The 21,072-nt window shown below is 42.0% G+C and overlaps 1 protein-coding gene across 2 annotated transcripts in view; it reads right to left on the bottom strand.

The window, feature by feature from the left end:
- POLN (DNA polymerase nu) overlaps positions 1-21,072 on the bottom strand; it is a 111,351-nt gene that overhangs the window by 54,622 nt on the left and 35,657 nt on the right. The window lies entirely within an intron of this gene.

The following is a 21,072-nucleotide window of genomic DNA, read 5'->3' as shown; positions in this document are numbered from 1 at the left end:
GAGGGGGGGGGAGGGGCAGAGAGAGAGAGGGAGACACAGAATCTGAAGCAGGCTCCAGGCTCTGAGCCGTCAGCACAGAACCTGACGTGGGCCTCGAACTCATGAGCTGTGAGACCATGACCTGAGTTGAAGTCAGACGCTCAACTGATTGAGCCACCCAGGTGCCCCTCTTGTTTATTATTTTTCAAGTAAGCTCTACACCCAATATGGCACTTGGACCCATGGCCCCAAGATCAAGAGTCACATGCTCAATTGACTGAGCCAGGCAGGTGCCCCCAAATCTATATCACTTAAGGGCATTAAAATGCGTCATATTTTATCAAAATACCTAGTGCCGATACACATTATGCACAGGCATATTACTGCTCAACACAAGAGTCTAATACTGAAACATGACTCTGTTGAGTACACCACTAAGTATAGCTGGCAAATATGAGAACAATTCTTTTTGACTCTAGCCTATGCAGCCCTTATTGTAATTATACACAGTAATGCTGTTAGCAGCAGCCTAAATTACAAACTTAGTTAAAATTTTCTATATAACATGCTAAATGTAGATTTCTGTGAAGTCCGTATATTGTAGTTTCCCCTTAAAAACATATTTTAAGATGAAAATCCTGGTCTCTCCACCCTTGTCTGGTGCTCTTGGCACTCGGTACTGGCCTCAGTCTGGGCACGTGCAGCCACCCCGTGGCTGGTGGCCACTTTGTCCACATCCCCTGCAACAGCTTGCTAAGCGCCTTCACACCTTCACAACTTGGACTGAATGGCCGCTGACTTCTAGCCTGTCACTGCCATTCAAACTGAGAACTTCTGGAGCAGTATCCTTTTGTGCTCGGTAGTACCTTCCACAGAGACACCCTGCTTTGCCTGTAATGGAACTCGTTGGGCACTGGTTGGTCTACACTCCCTGACTACTCTGGTGAGGCTGCTGGGCATCTCAGACCCTGTGATTCAGGCCCAGCAACCCCAGGAGGCAGGCACCATCACCCTATTTTTTAAGGTGAGGATATTGAGGCCCAGAGGTATGAAGCTAGTGGCTCTCAAGTTTTCTCTACAACAGAATCACATGACATTTAAAAACAATACCAAATATTCACACGATAAGCTCAGTAACAGAATACAGACAACAGAAAACAAGAGCCAGTGAACTTAAAGACAGATCAATAGAAACTATCCAACATAGAGGAGAGAAGAAAAATGTTGGGGGAACATGAACAGAGGCGCAGGGACCTGTGGGATAATATCAAAAGTACAATATGATTGTGTTATTATTTAAAAAATTTTTTTAATGTTTATTTTTGAGAGAGACAGAGAGACAGAGCATGAGTGGAGGGAGGGGCAGAGAGAGAGAGAGAGAGAGAGAGAGAGAGAGAGAGAGAGAGACAGGATCGGAAGCAGGCTCCAGGCTCCGAGCTGTCAGCACAGAGCCCAATGCAGGGCTGGAACCCACAAACTGCGAGATCATGACCTGAGCCAAAGTCACACGCTAAACTGACTGAGCCACCCAGGGGCCCCTGATTGTGTTATTTTAGTCCCTGAAAAAGACTTGTGTACACACACACACACACACACACACACAAACCCTTAAATAATGGCTAAAAATATCCCAGATTTAGTGAAAAACATGTTTTTCAGATTCAAGAAGCTGAACAACCTTAAATAAGATGAATTAAAATAAAATCAGGCCTGGAAACATCACAGTCAAACTGCTGAAAACCAAAGATTAAGAACAAAGTTGAAAGCAGGCCAAGCAAAATAACACAGGACATGCAGAGGGGCGACCACGCGGGTGGCTGCAGGCCTTCCTGCTGGAGCCAGGCCCATGGACGACAGCGGGGCAGGACGCAGGCTCTGTCAACTCAGAACTACTCTTCGACAAACTGTGTCCTCCCAGAATGATGGCAAACTGAAGATACCCTTGGGCCAATAAAAACAAAGACAACGTGTCCTCTGGGCCTGCTCTGAAGGAGGTGCTAAGAAAGTTGTTCAGGCTGAAGGGGAAGGTCCCAAGAAAGCCTGGAACTTGAGCAATGAAGTGAGCAACAGAGAGGCTCAGGACCCGGGGAAGCGTAACAGACCATTTTTTCCCAAGCTCTTTAGAATATTTACTACTGTTCAAAGCAAACACTATAACACTTTCTGGGGTGTTTATAGCGTGTGCAGACATAACGCATAGCGGCGATGACAGAAGATGGTGTTTGTAAGTCTTCCACAACTTACGGAAAGTGGTAAAATGTTCCATGCAAAAATACACTGAAAATTGATATGTATACTATAATTCGGTAGCCATCACTAAAAAATATTACACAACGAGATGTAGCAAAAAATCCAATATACAAATTGAAATGGAATTCTAAAAATTATTCAGTAATTCAAAGAAAGGTATGAAAGAGGGAACAGAAGAACAAAAACAGAAGGAACTAACAGAAAAACAAAATGGTGACCCAAACCCAACCATACCAGTAATCACACTCAGTTTAAATACTTTAAACACATCAATTAAAAACAGAGTTTGTTTGAGTGCACAAAGACCCAACTATATACTGTCTACAAGAAATCTACTTTAATAAGATTTAGATAGATTACAAGTAAATGGATGGAAGAAGATATATGCCATGCAAACACTGATTAGAAGACATCTGGAGTGGTTACGTTAACATAAGACAAAGCATCATTCAGAAGGGAAAATACCTGTATGAAGAAAACATCATGGAATGATAAAAAGGTAAATTTACAAAGAAATATAAATTCTAAATGTGCAGACATCTAACAACAGAACTTAAAAACACACAAAACAAGAACTGGTAGGCTTGCAACAAGAAACAGACAAATCCACAATTACATTACAGGTGTAAACACCCCTCTCTCACTAGTATGTAGAAATGTGGAGATAAAATCAGCAAGGATACAGAAGACATGAGCAACACTGTCAACCAGCTTGACCTGACTGACATTTATAGAACACTATGTCCATAGACAGAACACCTATTCTTTTCAAGTGCACCTGATACATTGGTCAAGATAGACAACACCATAGCTTGTAAAACAAGCAGATTTAGAAGAATTCAAATCATTCAAAGTGTGTTCTCTGGCCGTAATAAAGGTAAACTAAGAATTATCTGGAAAATTCACAAATATTTGGACATTAAATAACATACTTCTTAATTAGTCAGGAGTCAAAGTAGAAGTCTCAAGGGAACTTAGAAAATATATTGAATGGAGCACAGAAGAAAACACACAGTATCAGAATTCATGGCATGTAGCCAAAGCAGTACTTACAGGGAATTTTATAGCATGAAATGTTTATATTGGAGAAAAAGAAAGGCCTCAAGTCAATAATTTAAGCTTCTACCTTGAGGAACTAGAAAGAGAAGAGCAAATTAATTCTAATGCAAGAAACAGATAACGGAGCTGAAATTAATGACATTTAAAACAGAAAAGCAATACAGCTGACCCTTGAAAACATGGGCTTAAACCGTGCAGACCCACATACACATGGGGTTTTTTGAAAAATACAGGACAGGACTGTAAATGTATTTTCTCTTCCTTGGGATTTTCTTAATGGCATTTTCTTTTCTCTAACTCACTTTATTGTATGAATATGGCACATAATACAGAATATGTTGATCAACTATATCTGTTATTGGTTAGGCTTCCGGTCAACAGTAGGCTGTTTGGAGGAGTCAAAAGTCCTATGTAAATTTTCTACTGAGCTGGGGGTCAGCGCCCCAACCCTTGTGTTGTACAGGAGTCAATTGTGTTGAAAAATCAGTGAAACCCAAACCTAGTTCTTGTAAAAGACCAATAAAAATGATAAACCTCTACCTAAACTGTTCAAGAAAAAAAAGAGGAAGGTGAAAATGATCAATTTCAGGAATGAAAGGCAGATATCACCACCGAGCACACAGACACTAAGGACAATAAAGAAACTGTATGAGCACAATATGCCCATAAACTCGACAACTTAGATGAAGGGGGCGAGTTCCTTGAAACACACAAATTATCAAAATTCACTCAAGAAAAAACAGGAAATCTGGATAACCCACATCTATTAACAAAAATTGACTCTCTAGTTAAGAACCTTTCCACAAATAAAATTCTAGGTCCAGAAAGTTTCGGTGGTGAATTCTACCAGTTATTTAAGGAATAAATAATATGAATTCTGCATGATCTCTACCAGAAAGTAAAAGATAATACTTTCTAACTCATTTTATGAGGCCAGTAATATCCTAATAGCAAAACCAGACAAAGGCATTTCAAGAAGAGAAAACTACAGACCAATATCCCTCATGAATATAGCCAGAAACAATCCTAAACAAAATATTAGCAAATCAATTCAGCAATAGGACAATTGTCATGACCAAGTGGGGTTAATCCCACAAACCCCAGCCTTGGTTGGTTCAACATTTAAAAATCCATCAGTGTTATTCCCTATATGAATACATTGAAAAAAAAAATCATATGACCTTAATAGATACAGAGAAAGCATTTGAAAAAAATTAAATATCCCTTCATGATAAAAACTGCTCTCAGTAAAGTAGGAATGGGAAGAAATTCTCTACCTTGACAAGGAGAATCTGTGACAAAACGTAAAATGAACCCTACCCCTGATGGTGGAAGACTGTCTCCTCTGGAGATGGGGGCGGGGCTCAGATGTCTGCTCACAGCATTCCAGTCAACACAACAGATGAAGTCTGAGCTAGTACGGTAAGGCAAGAAAAAGAAAAGGCACATGGTATAAAGAAAGAAAGAAAACGGCCATTACTCACTGAAGATATGATTGTCTATTTAGAGGAACCCATGGAAATGACAAATAAACTCCTTGGAACTAATAAATGAGCTGACCAAGGTACCAGGGAACAAAGTCAACAACATACAATCAATTATATATCTACATATTACCAATGAACAACTGGGCATTGAGAGAAAATGAACAATGCCATTTATAACAGCACCCCAAAATACCTAGGTATAAATCAGTATGCTGAAAACTACAAAGTCCTGATGAAAGCAATTAAAGCCCTAAATAAATGGAAAGATAAACCATGTTCTTTTTTTTTTAGAAAAAAAATTTAATTTAATTTTAATTTTTAAATTTTTTTAAATTTACATCCAAGTTAGCATATAGTGCAACAATGATTTCAGGAGTAGATTCTTTAACGCCCCTTATCCATTTAGCTCATCTCTCCTCCCACAACCCCTCCAGTAACCCTCAGTTTGTTCTCCATATTTATGAGTCTCTTCTGTTTTGTCCCCCTCCCTGTTTTTATATTCTTTTTGCTTCCCTTCCCTTGTGTTCATCTGTTCTGTATCTAAAGGACTCATATTAGTGAAGTCATATAATATTCATCTTTCTTTGACTAATTTTGCTTAGCATAATACCTTCTAGTTCCATCCGCATAGTTGCAAATGGCAAGATTTCATTCTTTTTGATTGCCGAGCAATACTCCATTGTATATATATACCACATCTTCTTTATCCATTCATCCATCGATGGACATTTGGGCTCTTTCCATACTTTGCCTATTGTCAATAGCACTGCTATAAACGTGGGAGTGCCTGTGTCCCTTCGAAACAGCATACCTGTATCCCTTGGATAAATGCCTAGTAGTGCAATTGCTGGGTCGTAGGGTAGTTCTATTTTTAATTTTTTGAGGAACCTCCATACTGCTTTCCACAGTGGCTGCACCAGTCTGCATTCCCACCAGCAGTGCAAAAGGGATCCTCTTTCTCTGCATCCTCGCCAACATCTGTTGTTGCCTGAGTTATTAATGTTAGCCATTCTGATAGGTGTGAGGTGGTATCTCATTGTGGCTTTGATTTGTAGTTCCCTGATGATGGATGATGTTGAGCATTTTTTCATGTGTCTGTCGGCCATCTGGATGTCTTCTTTGGAGAAGTGTCTATTCATGTCTTTGGCCCATTTCTTCACTGGATTATTTGTTTTATGGGTGTTGAGTTTCATAAGTTCTTTATAGATTTTGGATACTAACCCTTTATCTGATATGTCGTTTGCAAATATCTTCTCCCATTCTGTTGGTTGCCTTTTAGTTTTGCTGATTGTTTCCTTTGCTGTGCAGAAGCTTTTTATTTTGAGGAGGTCCCAATAGTTCATTTTTGCTTTTGTTTCCCTTGCCTCTGGAGACGTGTTGAGTAAGAAGTTGCTACAGCCAAGATCAAAGAGGCTTTTTCCTGCTTTCTCCTCGAGGGTTTTGATGGCTTCCTGTCTTACATTTAGGTCTTTCATCCATTTTGAGTTTATTTTTGTGTCTGGTGTAAGAAAGTGGTCCAGGTTCATTCTTCTGCATGTCGCTGTCCAGTTTTCCCAGCACCACATGCTGAAGAGACTGTCTTGATTCCATTGGATGTTCTTTCCTGCTTTGTCAGGGATTAGTTGGCCATACGTTTGTGGGTCCATTTCTGGGTTCTCTGTTCTATTCCATTGATCTGAGTGTCTGTTTTTGTGACAGTACCATACTGTCTTGATGCTTACAGCTTTGTAACACAGCTTAAAGTCCAGGAAGATATACCATGTACTTGGATTAGAATACTCACTATTAAATGCCAATGACCTCCAAATTTATCTACAAGTTCAACACAATCCCAGTTGAAATCCCAGCAGGATATTATTTCATGGCCACCAACAAGCTATATTGTTCTATATAGTTCTATAATTCTATAATTATGCATCAGAGGTCTAAATGTAAGATGTAAAACTCTAAAACTTTTAGAAAAAAGGCAACTCATGGAATGGGAAAAGATATTTAGAAATGACATATCGGATATAGGGCTAGTATCTAAAATCTATAAGGAACTCACCAAACTCCACACCCGAAAAACAATCCAGTGAAGAAATGGGCAGAAGACATGAATAGACACGTTTCCAAAGAAGACATCCAGATGGCCAACTGACACATGAAAAGATGCTCAACGTCATTCATCATCAGGGAAACACAAATCAAAACCACACTGAGATACCACCTCACGCCTTTAGTCAGAGTGGCTAAAATGAACAAATCAGGAGACTAGAGATGCTGGAGAGGATGTGAAGAAACAGGAACCCTCTTGCACTGCTGGTGGGAATGCAAACTGGTGTAGCTGCTCTGGAAAAGTGTGGAGTTTCCTCAAAAAATTAAAAATAGAACTACTCTATGACCCAGCAATAGCACTGCTAGGAATTTACCCAAGGGATACAGGAGTGCTGACGCATAGGGGCACATGCACCCCAATGTTTATAGCAGCACTTTCAACAGTAGTCAAATTATGGAAAGAGCCTAAATGTCCATCAACTGACGAATGGATAAAGAAGATGTGGCTTATATATACAGTGGAATAATACTTGGCAATGAGAAAGCATGAAATCCTGCCATTTGTAGCAACGTGGATGGAACTGGAAGGTATTATGCTAAGTGAAATAAGTCAGAGAAAGACAGATACCATATGTTTTCATTCATATGTGTATCTAGAGAAACTTAACAGAAGACCATGGGGGAGGGGAATGGGAAAAAAGAGGTTACAGAGAGGGAGGGAGGTAAACCATAAGAGACTCTTCAATACTGAGAACAAACTGAGGGTTGATGGGGGGGTGGGGGAGAGGGGAAAATGGGTGATGGGCATTGATGAGGGCACTTGTTGGGATGAGCACTGGGTGTTGTATGGAAACCAATTTGACAATAACTTATACTAAATAAACAAATAAATAAATTCCAAAAATAATTAATGTAATACATCAAATTAGTAGAATAAAGGGAAAAAAACCCCACACAATAAAACATTAAGAGCATTTGATAAAATCCAACACTCATATGCAAATATCTCAACTAACTAGGGGGGAGAAAGAATATTCTCAACCTAAGAAAGAACATCTATAAAATTTACTCACTTTGAGTAATTTTAGTCATAGCTTGCATAAAAATAAGATGTGTTCTCTACCCAACAGAATGCCAAATCAGGACCAGGTCAGACTGTAACTAGTGCGCCCAGCCTAACCGCCCCTGGTGAGATGGTGTGGTGTCAGGGTCACCCAGCACACAAGCACACAATTCCTAGTGTCATTCCTCCCAGGGCTCATAAAACATCAGCTTTACTGAAAATCGCTTTGCCCAAGGGAGAGAGAAACAAGTTTCCCATCTGTTCTGAGAAAGCAGTAATGTTAAGTTTAAATGGATTGTTTTTAGATGACTATAAAGGAAGCCTTTTAATAATTAAATGGCAATTTTTAAGTTTTACGATATAACAAATAACAGGATAATAGAAACTTCACCAAGTCCCTAACTTATAAATAGCATGCTTTGTTAAATATGCTCCTTCACAGAACACGATCCTGAGACGGGTGTCGGCCCACGCCAGGCTCTTTGTGGGCAATGTGTTTCCCGTTGCTCTGCTGCTCCCGGTACCAGCCAGGTCTGCGAATGTCGGCTCGTGTACAAGGGTTCATGTTCACGAACGTATACCGGAAATGCCACAGAGCTTCTGCGCTGGCCTCTGTGATGAAAACAGCGATCGGACGGTCCCGTCGCCGGAGTCTCACACACAAATCAGTGCTCGTGCATCTGTCAAGGTGAGCAATGAGTGTGCACCCACGTGAGTCATCAAAGACCAAGGGTGATCTTAACAAGAGCCCGAAACATCTGGGAAGGAGTCAGACCCCATTTGGTGGCCATCTGCATGTGGGCAAAGCCTGGGGGCGGCACCCAGCACACCGAGGGTGTAGGTGGAAGCATGCTTGTGACATGCCCACGGTGGCACTCAAGTCAGACGTGACTAGCAGACCTGTTGTCAAAGACCAACACCAGATGTTAATACACAGGAGAAACTGCCTTTCTGAGGAAGAAGAGGAAAGAAATGACAAACTACTCGCAGATACCATGTTGTCAGGTGGGGCTGGACTCCCTATGAATCTCCTCAGGTGACGAACTGGCACCCATGCTGACAGGAAATGGTAGCATCTGAATGTCTATGGTGTGAAAGGAAAAACCGGGACACTTGATTTGTTAGGGTCAAACGTTATCGTTTGACATCAGCTAGTCCCCTCATGCTGACCACTCACTGAAGCAAGACTTTTTTTTTTTAAGTATAACTAACATTCAATGCTATATTAGTTTTAAGTGTGCAACGTATTGGTTCAACAACTCTATACATTACTCAGTGCTCATCACGATAAATGTAGCCACCACCTGTCACCGTACGATGTTATGAAATTTAGGACTACATTCCCTGTGCTGTAATTTTTATAACTGGAGGTTGTACTCTTTTCTTTTTAATGTTTATTTTTGACAGAGAGACAGAGACAGAGAGAGCGCGAGTGAGGGAGAGGCAGAGGGAGACACAGAATCCAAAGCAGGCTCCAGGCTCCGAGCCGTCAGCACAGAGTCCGACGCGGGGCTCGAACCCACGAACCGTGAGATCATGACCTGAGCCGAAGTCGAACGCTCAACCGACTGAGCCACCCGGGCGCCCCTGTCCTCTTAAACCCCTTCATGTATTTCACACATCCCGCTCCCCTCCCCCCAGCTTCCCTCTGGCAAATTTTTTGTATTTAAGTCTGTTTTTTTCTTTTTTGAGAGGTTTGTTCCTTTGTTTTTTAGATTCCACATATAAATGAAATCATATGGTACTTGTCTTTATCTGACTTGTTTCACTTAGCTTAATACCTTCAAGGTCCATCCATGTTGTTGCTAATGGGAAGATCTTTTTTATGTCTGAGTAATATTCCATTGCGTACATACACCAAATCTTTATCCACTCATCAGTCGATGGACACTTGGGCTGCTTCCATATCTTGGCTATTGTAAATAATGCTAAAATGAACACAGGGTTGCATGTGTCTTTTCAAATTAGTGTTTTTGTTTTCTTTGGGTAAATACGCAGGAGCAGAATTACTGGATCCTATGGTATTTCCAATTTTAATTTTTTGAATATCCATACTGTTTTCCACAGTGGCTATGCCAATTTACATTTCCACCAACAGTGCACGAGGGTTCCTTTCTCTCCACATCCTCATCAACACTTGTTATTTCTTGTCTTTTTTGATTTTAGCCATCCTGACAGGTGTGAGATGGCAGGTCCTGGTAGTTCTGATTTGCATCTCCCTGATGATGAGTGTTGTTGAGAATCTTCTCATGTGTGTGCTGGCAGTCTGTATATCTTCTTTGGTAAAATGTCTATTCAGGTTCTCTGTCCATTTTTTATTGGATTATTTGTTTTCTTGGTGTTGAGTTGTATAAATTCCTTATACTTTAGGTATTATCCCTTTATTGGATATATTATTTGCACATATGTTCTCCCATTAACTAGGTTGCTTTTTCATTTTGCTGATGGTTTCCTTCACTGTGCAAAAGCTTTTTATTTTGGTGTAGTCCCAACAGTTTATTTTTGCTTTTGTTTCCTTTGCCTCAGGAGACTTATCTAGAAAAATGTTGTGACAGTTGATGTCAAAGAGATTACTGCCTGTGTTTTCTTCTAGGATATTTATGCTTTCAGGTCTCATGTGTAGGCCTCTAATCCATTTTGAGTTTATTTTTGTTTATTTTGTGATTCAGCTTCATTCTTTTGCATGTAGCTGTCCAGTTTTCCTAGCACAGTTTATTGAAGAGACTCTTTTCCCCACTGTGTATTCTTGCCTCCCTTGTCATAGATTAATTGACCATATAAATGTGGGTTTATTTCTGGGCTCCCTACTTGGTCCACTGGTCCATGTGTCTATTTTTGTGCCAGTACCATACTGTCTTATTACGACTTGGTAGTATATCCTTAAATCTGGGATTGTGATGCCTCCAGCTTTGTTCTTTCTCAAGATGGCTTTGGCTGTTTGGGTCTTTAGTGGTTCCATACAAATTCCGGTATTATTGGTTCTAGTTCTGTAGAAAATACTATTGGTATTTTGATAAGGATCACATTGACTCTGTAGATTGCTTGGGGTACCATGGGTATTTTAACAGTATTCTTTTTTTTAATTTTTTTTACATTTATTTATTTTTGATAGAGACACAGCACAAGTGGGGGAGGGGCAGAGAGAGAAGGAGACACAGAATCCGAAGCAGGCTCCAGGCTCCGAGCTGTCAGCACAGAGCCCGACTCAGGGTTCGAACTCACGAACTGCGAGATCATGACCTGAGCCGAAGTCGGACGCTTAACCTACTGAGCCACTCAGGCACCCCTTAACAGTATTAATTCTTTTAATCCATGAGCATGGTATATCTTTCCATTTATTTGTGCCTTTGTGTCTTTAATTTCATCAATGTTACATAGTTTTCAGAGTATAGTCTTTCACTTCCTTTGTTAAGTTTATTCCTAGATATTTTTTTTTGTTTTTTTGGCTCAATTGTAAATCAGATTGTTTTTTAAATTTCTCTTTCTGCTACTTGGTTGTCAGTATATAAAATGCAACAGATTTCTAGATGTTAATTTTTTATCCTGCAACTTTACTGAATTCAGTTATCAGTTCTAGCAGTTTTCTGGTGGAGTCTTTAGGGTTTTCTACAGGCAGTGTCATGTTATCTGCAAATAGGGAAAGTTTTACTTCTTCCTTACCAATTTGGATGCCTTTTACTTCTTTTTCTTCTTTTACTGCTGTAGCTAGGACTTCCAGTACTCTGTTGAAGAAACATGCAGTGAAAATGTTAACTTCCTGGGTCCCCCTGACGTGCAGTAGTCTGGACCAGTCCCATGAGCCTCTTGAACACTCCAGAGCAGAATGCAGAGCAACCACATAGCAACATGACCATACATCAGAAGGACTGCTCTAAGTTTCCCAGACTATGGAAAGTGAAAGCAAATTGGGGCTTCATTCTCCTCTTCTAGGTTATAACTTTTTCTGCTTTAATGTGCACATCACAAATGGTATGAAGATCACTTCCACGTCCCCGTATAAGCAAACACGGCCAGATTCTCCAGGACACCGAGACCTCACACAGGAAACACCCCGTGCTCTGCGCCCAGCTCTCTTTTCTCAGCTTCCGTCGACAGCTCTGGGCCCCATTCGTGGCTGCAGAGAAGAAGTGCTAGTAATAAAAACTGGGCACACCCTTAGCATTTGTTTTATGGTGAACTTTGGTATGCTTAACCAAATAAGAGAACCGATCTAGAAAAACTCAGTGTCAACAGCCTTTACTTCACATGCAGCAAAAGGCAAGGTGCAGAGGTGACATTTTAAGGCTACAATTTGGCATTTGGTAACATGTCAGTAGTTTTAAGTGAAAGTGCCACGTGGGGAACAGTTTCAACTGGGGGAGAAGGGAGGTGCACGCAGGAGGTCATCTCCTGTCGCCCGTCTTCTCAGTCACAGTGTGGGCTTTGCCGATCGGCATCAGCAGTGATGTTCAGTTTGGCCGAAGCTTCCAAACTTCAGATGCAACACCGAGGAGGCGGCAGAAATACAGTGACAATGATGGCAGACCTGTCTCTCCCAGTGGGTATGTCCTCGGAACCTCTGGAATGAAGCCGAATGGCGGTGATCATTACAATGGGCGTCACGGCTGGCCCCGGGGCACACCGGCTTCCCTGTGTCCTGATCACTAAGTGACAGCAGCAGCAGCAGCGACTCCCAAGCACCACATGAGATGTCTCTGATGGGCTGGCAGAACAAGCGAACAGACAATGCTCCAGCAGGACGCAGCCTCCCGAGGGCAAGGCCGTGCCTGTGGTGTCACCGGCGTCCTCAGCACCTGTGACCCTTCCTAGCACACAGGGGCAACCAACAAATACTAGCTGAATGAATGAAATGAAAAAAATAATTTTCACAATAACCTGGCAAAGAAGGCATTATTTTATCATTTCACTGATGAGAAAATGAGAAAACTTTAATTTCTAGAAATGAAAAAAATGTGCTAGAGTCATACTGCTAGCAATTGAGCTGGAATTTGAACCCAGGTTTGCCCCAAACCCGTGCTCAGCTGCGTCTGGGGTTCTGTCAAACAACGCCAGAGGTTTCCTGAAACCATTTTTTTAAGAATACGAGGGAAAACGAGAGAACAGGGTAAGAGCCACATGGACAAGACAGTAGTTAGTGCTGGGCTCACACTGACGCACTTAGCCTGGTCTGCAGCCCCGAGGGCAGCATGGGCCCCGGCCCTGTGTGGAACGGGGGGCTCTGTGAGGGGCTCGGATGGCCTTGGCGCACCGAGATGTCCCTCTCCTGCATCCGCACGGCCCCAGGGGCCCCTTCCTTCCCCACGAGAGCTTCTGTTTGCTTCTCCACTCCTCTGTCAGCGCCTCCCTGTCTCCCCTCACGAGCACTGTCTTCCCCAGCACTTTGATTCTTGCCCCTGCAACTCTATTTTCCACAGGGTTTTGTCATCTTTCGTATCAGGATTGATTTAGTATGTCTGTCGTCTGCTCACACCCTCTGGCCTCCAGACTCCACACGGGTAGAGGTTGTGATGCAGTCAGCACAGGCATCTTGAACAGCCCGGCACACAAGAAGTGCTCAATAAACATCTGTTGAATGAATGAATGAATCAATGAATGAACGAACAAATAGACAGATGGACGGGGAGTGGGAGAAAATGGGGTTGGAGAGCGGGGCAGGGGCCAGAACACCAGGAGCCCTGGACACTAGGCCAGCAGTAGAGAAGGTGGCTGGCCCACGAGGCTCTCCGGCTGCTAGGCAGAAGAGTGGAAGGGAGAGGGCGGCCAAAGACAGCGGAGGCGAGCAGGATGAGACGGGCAGCGGACAGCAAGGCCCGGGAGGCAGACCCCACAGGCCTTGGTGAGCCGCTAGAAAAGGCAGGGCTCCCATCTCAGTGACCAGGAGAACTGAGCCAATTTGGCATAAAAGGATGAAATCACTGTGGCTTTTCTCTTGAGAGGCCTGAAGGGAAGCTGAATGGAGGGAGAGGTTTGAGGACCGCGAGCACGTGGGTGGGAGCTGAAGGGGGCTCAGAACACGAGGAGGAGCACCCCAGCTGCAGGGAGAGAGGAAGGGGAGTAAGCCTCCAGGTGGCAGATGCAACAGACAGGAGAGGGAGCCGAACACAGGAGGGCCATGCAAGCCAGGAGGAAGGCAGAGTGAGTCGGGCAGTGTGGGTAGAGTGGAGACGCCCAGCAGGCGCCCTCCCTGCCTGCTATTTGACCCTGGTGGCCCGTTTAGCTGTGGGTCGTGATTCCTTAGGAGGTCGCAAAGCACTTTAAAGGATCAAATTGAATAAAATAAAAACACCCCGATGAGGTCCTAATAGTCTTGCTTGCTTTTGTTTCCTTTGCCCCTGTCAGCCTATCTAGTAACAAGTTGCTGTGGCTGAGGTCAAAGAGGTTGCTGCCTGTGTTCTCCTCTAGGACTGTGATAAGTTTATGGTCTTTCATCCATTTTGGGTTTGGGTTTATTTTTGTGTGTCTGGTGTGAGAAAATGGTCCAGGTTCATTCTTTTGCATCTCACTGTCCAGTTTTGCCAAACCATTTGCTGAAGAGACTGTCTTTTTTCCATTGGATATTCTCTCCTGCTTTGTCAAAGATTAGTTGGCCATATGTTGATGGGTTCATTTCTGAGTTTTCTATTATGTTTCCTTGATCTATGTGTCTGTTTTTGTGCCAGTACCATACTGCCTTGATGATACAGCTTTGTAATACAGCTTGAAGTCTGGAATCATGATACGTCCAGTTTTGTATTTCTTTTTGAGAACTGCTTTCTCTATTTGGGGTCTTTTGTGGTTCCATATAAATTTTAGGGTTGTTTGTTCTGCATAGTGAAGGAAACAATCAACAAAAGTTAAAGGCAGCCTAGCAACAGGAGAAGATTTTTGCAAATGACATTTCTGATAAAGGGATAGATTCCAAAATCTATAAAGAACTCATCAAACTCAACACCCCCCAAAACCAAATAACCCAGTTAAGAAATGGGCAGAAGACATGAATTGACACTTTTCCAAAGAAGACATCCAGATGGTTAACAGACACATGAAAATATGCTCAACATCACTCAGAATCAGGGAAATACAAATCAGAACCACAATGAGATACCACCTCACAACTGTCAGAATGGCTAAAATGAACAACCCAGGAAACAGCAGATGTTGGTGAGGATGTGGAGAAAGGGGAACCCTCGTGCACAATTGGTGGAAATGTAAACTGGTGCAGCCACTCTGGAGAACAGTGTGGAGGGTCCTCAAAAAGTTAAAAACAGAGCTACCCTAAGATCTAGTAATCGCAATTGCACTATTGGATATTTACCCAAAGGGTACAAAAATACAGATTTGAAGGGGCCCGTGCACTCTGATGGCTACGGCAGTGCTATCAGCAACAGCCAAAGTATGGAAAGAGCCCAAATGTCCATCGACTGAGGTATGGATAAAGAAAGTGTGGTATATGTATACAATGGAATATTACTCAGCCAACAAAAAGAAGAAAGTCTTGCCCTTTGCAGGGATGTGGATGGACATAGAGGGTATCATGCTAAGTGAAGGAGGTTAATCAGAGAAAGACAAATACCACGACTTCACTCATCTGTGGAATTTAAGAAAGAAAACAGATGAACATAAGGGAAGGGGGAAAACAAAGAGGAGAGAGGGAAACAGACCACAGGAGATTCTTTCTATCTTAGAGAAAAAGAGAGAGACTGTGCGAGCAGGGGAGGGGCAGAAGGAGAGAGACAGAATCTTAAGCAGGCTCCATGCTGAGCACGGAGAGCCTGACATGGGGCTCAGTCCCACAACCCTGAGATCATGACCTGACCTGAAATCAAGAGTCGAATGCTCAACCGACTGAGCCACCCAGACGCCCCAGAGACTCTTAATGATAGAGAACAAACTGAGCGTTGATGGAGGGAAGATGGGTGGGAGTGGGCTAGATGGGTGATGGGTACTAAGGAGGGCACTTGTATGAGCACCTGGTGTTGTATGTAACTGATAAGTCACTAAATTCTATTCCTGAAACCAATATTGCACTGCATATTAACTAATTGAAACTTAACTAAAAAGTGAAAAAAAAGGCGGGGGTTGGGGGGGGGGGAGGTGCCTGGGTGGCTCAGTTGGTGAAGTGTCTGACTCTTGACTTTGGTTCAGGTCACGATCTCATGGTTGGTGGGTTTGAGCCCTGCGTTGGGCTCTGTGCTGACAGCATGGAGCCTGGTTGGGATTCTCTCTCCTTCTCTCTCTGCCCCTCCCCTGCTTGCTCTTTCTCTCTCCAAAAAAACAAAACAAAACAAAACAATAAAAAAAGAAGTGTCATGTTTTGCATACAGTGGTACCTGCCCTTAGTTCACTCTAATTGCTGATGTCCCAAAAAAAGGAGCTGCACAGAAAGTACCAGAATGCTCCATTTCCCACCGTGCGGTGATCCACGGAGAATGAGGGGACTGCTCCTTTTATGTCAATAGAAATGGGGAAATATTCAATACCTAAAACAACAAACTATAGACATAAAAAAAATTCTCATTTGGGTTTCAAAAAGTGTGCAGAGTTAGCAATAATTATGTGACTTATGAAAATCTTGCTAATAAATATTTTGATAGTTAAATGATATTATGTGGGAGAGATATTCATCAGGAGAGCAGAAAAATCACATGCCAACAGTATGAAGACCTTGAATAGAATTATTTCAAATTAGCTACTTTAATATTTATGTAGGTAATGATGAAACAGGGCTTAAATGCTGTATCGGGAAAGCAATACTTTTTTTTCATGTTTATTTTTGACACACACACACACACAGAGAGAGAGAGAGAGAGAGAGCATGCGAGTGAGCAGGGGAGGGGCAGACAGAAAGGGAGACAGAGAACCAAAGCAGGCTCCAGGCTCTGAGCTGTCAGCACAGAGACAGATACAGGGCTCAAACTCATGAACCTTGAGATCATGACCTGAGCTGAAGTCAGATGCTGAGCCACCCGGGTGCCCCGGGAAAGCAAGACTTTTCATTGGGTGGTGCAGTCTGAGCCGGAAGACAGATTTCCTAAGAGTCTTTACCGAGTAACAACCTAAGAATGGCCAGTGCGCTGGAAGACAGAATAGAACATTTCCTGTCAGAACAAAAAGATAAGAAATAAACAGTCCTTACCTTTTTGTTAGTTCATGCAAAGGGACATTGGTTAAAATAAACTTATCTCATGTGGTAGGTTTAAAATCTGTAATTGTTACTTGTGCTGACAGCTAAAAACAAACAAGCAAACAAACAAACAAACAAAAAACCCCATAATCTTGTCACTTGTGGAGATACTGGCTATTTGGGCCACGAGTATTCTCTTTTCTTTTTCCTTAGAAAATGACACTCAGATTCTCATTAAGGCCCCTCCTTTTAAGCCAGCCAACAGAGGCCGTCTTGTGGCCACCATGACTAGTTTCATAAGGATGGCTTGGGCTTCAGAGAGACGCAAGGAGATGCTTGCTAAGGGGATCTGTGAAAGATGCTTCCTCCTGCTTTCAATGGAGAGACACTGGTCATCCCCACTGGGGAGAAACGAAGCCGGTATCACCAAGACCTGCTGGGATGCTGAGGAAGAGAAGTTGGGAAATGGGGGACAGAAGCTGGACCTGCCTGTGTAACTTAGGCTGCCATATCAAAACTTGCCTGAAGCTAGCGAGCCCTTCCTTGGACCTCAAGTCGGGTAAGCTGAGAAATATCCTGATAGTTTAGATCAGTTTGAGTTTGATTTTCTGTTGTTTGCCACTGCACATATTTGAATGAATACTTGGATTAGCGATATTTTAATCATCCAGTGTAGACACTTGGGGAAAAGCACTCAGTAAGCACTGTCCCTCTGTTCCTGCCCCTCTTTCTACAAGGTGGCACAGGAGGGGAGTAGCCTGCCTTCTCCAGCCAACAGACAGGAAGGGGATCTCCCAGCAAGACAGAATTTTTTTTTTTTTTTGAGAGACAGTAAGAGAGAGTGTGAGTATGAGCAGGAGGGGCAGAGGGAGAAGGAGAGAGATTCTTAAGCAGGGCAGGGGCCCAGCACAGAGTCAGACACAGGGCTCCATCTCACAACCGTGAGATCACGACCTGAGCCGAAATCAAGAGTCTGACGCTTGACTGACTGAGCCACCCAGGCGCCCTGACAGAAAACTTTTAGATAATATCCATGCTACTCCAGTCAAATACCACAGAAAAACACTGTGGCTGAGTTTAGCGAGTAACTTAGCATGAATCCTCCCACCCTTCATACCTGGCCAAGTTCCTCTGACCCCATCCACATCCCCACTGGCTGTAAATCCCCAGGTGTTCTTGCTCTATTTGGAGTTGAGTTCAAGCTCCCTCCCCTATTGCAATAATCTTTTTTTTTTTTTAACATTTATTTATTATCAAGAGACAGAGACAGACAGAGCATGAGCATGGGATGGGCAGAGAGAGGGGAGACAGAATCCGAAGCAGGCTCCAGGCTCTGAGCTGTCAGCACAGAGCCCGACATGGGGCTTGAACTCACAAACCGCGAGATCATGACCTGAGCCGAAGTTGGATGCTTTACAGCTGAGACACCCAGGCACCGCCAACCACCCCCCCCCCACCACCATTGCAATAATAAGCTCTTCCTTGCCTGTTTAACTCTGCTGAGTTTTTCTTTGACAAAATACAACATATCAAAATTTGTGGGATACAGTTAGAACAGTGGGGGAGAGGGAAATTTTATAGCACAAAAGATGTATACATGAGAAAAAAGATAAAGTCTTAAAGCAGTAATCTAAAATTACATCTCAAGAGCCTAGCAAAAGAAAAGCAAAACAAACCCAAATTAAGCAGAAGAAAGGAAAGAATAAAGAACAGAAATCAATAAAACTGAAAACAGAGAAAAGCCAATGAAACAAATAGCTGGTTCACTGAAAATATCAATAACACTGACAAAGCTCTATCTAGACCAAAAAGGGGCCACTACTGCAGACATTTAAAGGGTAAGGGAATGCTATAAGCAAATGTATGCATGACCAATTAAAAAAAAATACAACCAACTAAAATTTACCCAGTATGAAACAAGATAATATCAATAACCCTATATATATTGGGAAAATTGAACTCATAACTTTAACTCTCCAAAAGAAAACTCCAGACCCAAGTGATTTTATTAGCAAATTCTACCAAATATTTAGAGAATAATTTTTCTTCAGATTTTGTTCAAAAGATTTTGTTTCTTTAGATTTTGAACTCCACTCCCAACGTGGAGTTCAAACTTCAACCCTGAGATCAAGAATCACATGCTCTACTGAGCCACAGCCACACATTCGTATTTGAAGAAGAATTAACAAAAATTCCACATAATATCTTCCAGAAAATGCAAGAAGGAACATTTCCTACTTCATGAAACTAGTATTATTCTGATATCCAAACCACATAAAAACAGATCTGTATTTCTCATGAATATACACATAAAAATCCTTTAAAAATAGTAGCACATATTGGCATTACACATAGACCAACAGGAAAGAACAGAAAGCCCAGAAATAAACCCATGATTATATGGTCAATTAATTTACAACAAAAGAGGCAAGAATATCCTATGGGGAGAAGACAGTCTCTTCAACAAATGGTGTTAGGAAAGATACATGCAAAAGAATGAATCTAGACCACTATCTTACATTGTGCAAAAAAATTAACTCAAAATGGATTAAAGACTTGAATGTAAGACCCAAAACCCATAAAACTCCTCAAAGAAAAGACAGGCAGTAAGCTCCTTGACATCAGTCTTAACATTGATCTGACTCCAAAAGCAAAAATAAATAAGTGGGAACACATCAAACTAAAAAGCTTCTTCACAGAAAAAAAAAAAAAAAAAAAGGCAACCTACTGAATGGGAAAAAAATTATAAATCATATATCCTATGAGGGGTTAATATCCAAAATAAATAAAGAACTCAAACAACTCAATATAAAACACCAATCTGATTAAAAATGGGCAGAAGCCCTGAATAGACATTTTCCCAAAGAAGACACACAGGTGGCCAACAGACCCATGAAAAGATGCTCAACACCCCTGTCATCGGGGAAATGCAAATCAGAACCACAATGAGTCATCACCTCACCTGTCAGAATGTCTAAAATAAAAAAAAGACAAGAAATAAGGTGTGTGGGCAACGATGTGGAGGAAAAAGGAGCCCTTGTGCACTGCTGGTAGGAATGCAAACTGGTGCAGCCACTCAGGAAAGCAGTATGGAGTTTCCTCAAAAAGGTAGAAATAGAACCACCCTACGACCCAGCAATTGCACTACTGGGTGTTTGCTTGAAGAAAACAAAATCACGAATCTGAAAAGACACACACAGCCCTATGTTCACTGCAGCATTATTTACAGCAGCCAAGATACGGAAGCAGCCTAAGTGCCCACTGATGGATGAGCGGATAAAGATGTGGTGTGTGCACACAGTGGAGCATTACTGAGCCACAAAGAGAAGGAAATCCTGCCATTTGTGACCACATGGATGGACCCTGAGGGTATTATGGTAAGTGAAATAAGTCAGGGGAAGACAAATACTGTATGATTTCACTTCTATGTGGAATCTAAAAAACAAAACAAATGAGCAAACAAACCAAAACAAAATAAAACTCACAGATACAGAGAACAGACTGGTGATTATCAGTGGGGAGAAGGCCGGGGAGGGGATAAAGTGGGTAAAGGGGGTCAAGCATATGGTGACGGGAGGTGATCAGACTCCCTCCGTGGATCACTTCGTAGGGTGTACAAAAACCGAATTATTATGTCGTACACCTGAAACTGATAGAACGTTGTATAACGCTTTTACCTCAATAAAAAACATATTAGCACACAGAATTCAGCCATTGCATTCCTAGGCACTTATCCCAGAGAAAGGGAGACTTCAGCTCACACAAAAATCTATACATTAATGTTTACGGCAGCTTTATTTGTAATAGCCCCAAACTGGAAACAACCCAGATGTCCTTCAAACTTGAGTTGCCTCTCACATCTAGGAGCTTCAGGTGGTGATAAATTGCCCACAGGGAACTTAGTATCTTTTTTCAAAATATCAGATATTTTAAATATATTCTTTTGAAAAAATAATAGTTTTCAAAAAATTATAAAAAGGATCTCCTATAAAATATATAGTTACTATTAAAAATATTCTTTTTTCAATAAACATGTTTTAATGTTTACTTATTTTGAGAGAGAGAGCATGCACGAGCAGGGGAGGGGCAGAAAG

This window comes from Prionailurus viverrinus, unplaced genomic scaffold, assembly GCF_022837055.1.
Source record: "Prionailurus viverrinus isolate Anna unplaced genomic scaffold, UM_Priviv_1.0 scaffold_45, whole genome shotgun sequence".
Taxonomy (NCBI): domain Eukaryota; kingdom Metazoa; phylum Chordata; class Mammalia; order Carnivora; family Felidae; genus Prionailurus; species Prionailurus viverrinus.
The sequence above is the reverse complement of the archived record's forward strand: the minus strand, read 5'-3'. Positions and strand labels throughout refer to the sequence as shown.